General features: G+C 42.1%; 1 protein-coding gene across 1 annotated transcript in view; it reads left to right on the top strand.

Moving 5' to 3' along the window:
• Positions 1–1,631, top strand: part of Fig4 (FIG4 phosphoinositide 5-phosphatase) — a 119,582-nt gene that overhangs the window by 25,752 nt on the left and 92,199 nt on the right. The gene's annotated exons all lie outside the window — the stretch shown is intronic.

Genomic DNA, 1,631 nt, shown 5'->3' with positions numbered 1-1,631 from the left:
AACTCATAGAGATCCTCTTGCCTCTGCCTCCTGAGTGCTGGGATTAAAGTTGTGCACCACCACTACCCACTAGGTCTTTTCTTACAGTTTAGACTGCATGGCATGTAGACATTATTGGGGATAATAATTATTGTGAATACTGTGTACATATCATACAGTATTAATTGTAAGATAATTTCAAGATTATTAAATCCCTATATTAAACATGACAGAGCATAACTAAATTCTAAGCTACTACCAACCATAAAGATATCTTTTAATTTTTATAATGTGACAGCTGAACCCTTCTAACTTTAAATCTACTAATTTGATAATAATTTACCTCACATTCACAAGTCTCCAATAATTTTACCAAACCTATAAGAGATTTTAGATCTACAGAAAATCAGGGAATAAAAACAGTCCAGTAAATACCAATTTCCCCTCTTCTAAATTCACCATTAGTTCCCTCTGCTTAGATACATTCCTCCCCTCTCCTCAATACACAAGCAAACTCCATTTTTCTAAGTTGCTTTGTTGAGAAATATGCAAACCTGGAATCTGTCTTGAACCCTGATGTGATGGCACGATGGGAAATCCACAGCCACTTATGATGACACGTCACAGTCAGAGCACAGATACGCTGGCCACTGTACAAAACCTTAGGGTGTGTGTGAAACACAACCAAATTCTGTGTTTAGACTTGAGTCCCATTCCCAAGGTTACTTCACTGTGTTTACATGTATATTCCAGAAATGCCAAAGTATGAAACACTTCTGATCTCAAGCATTTCTCATAACTATCTGTATCAAGAGACCTTAAATTTAATATTAATTTGTTACCATAGTTTGTAGTTCATATGCTTCCTAAAAATGTCCCAATAAAGTCCTTTATGGTTAGTTTTGTACCTGTGTGCATGCGCACTCACGTCTTGGAGAATCTAATTGAAATTCACAGGCTGTACCAGCCATGTTGGTTCTGAAATGTATAAAAGTCCTCTAGTTTTCTTTTCTTTTTCTTCTTTTTTCCTTTCCTTTTCCTTCCTTCCTTTATTACTTTTTCTTTCTCTTTTTGTTTTTCAAGGCAGGGTTTCTAACAGCCCTGGCTGTTCTGGAACTCGCTCTGTAGACCAAGCTGGCCTTGAACTCACAGAGCTCCACCTGCCTCTACCACCCAAGTGCTGGGATCAAAGGTGTGCACCACCACTGTCCAGCTGCAGGTCCTCTAGTTTTTCTTTGGTGGCTTGCACATTTTTTAAGGTTCTTGCCAAAGATCCCATAATATGGATTTGTCTGACTATTCCTGCATGTTCACAGCATTTCCAGCAAAGCTGCTAAGGTGTCTGTGTTACCCATTGCTTCACACGGGGGCATTAGCGCTGGGGAGATGGCCCAGTGGATGAAGTGCTTACTGCCCAAGCACGAGGATGCACCCATTTAGAAATCCAGGTGTGGCTGCTCCTTGAACCCCAGAGCTGGAGGCCGAGGAGACAGGAGCATCACTGGGACCCTCCAGCAGCCATTCTAGCCGAAAAAACTAGCTCCAGGTTCAGGGTGGGTGAGAGTCCACATCTCACAGAACAAGGCCGAGAAGTGCTACAGAGGGGCACCCACCACCCGGCCTCTGCACGTACCCACCACCCAGCTTCTGCA

The sequence above is a fragment of the Microtus ochrogaster genome, linkage group LG9, assembly GCF_000317375.1.
Source record: "Microtus ochrogaster isolate Prairie Vole_2 linkage group LG9, MicOch1.0, whole genome shotgun sequence".
Taxonomy (NCBI): domain Eukaryota; kingdom Metazoa; phylum Chordata; class Mammalia; order Rodentia; family Cricetidae; genus Microtus; species Microtus ochrogaster.
This window is presented reverse-complemented; position numbering and strand designations above follow the sequence as displayed.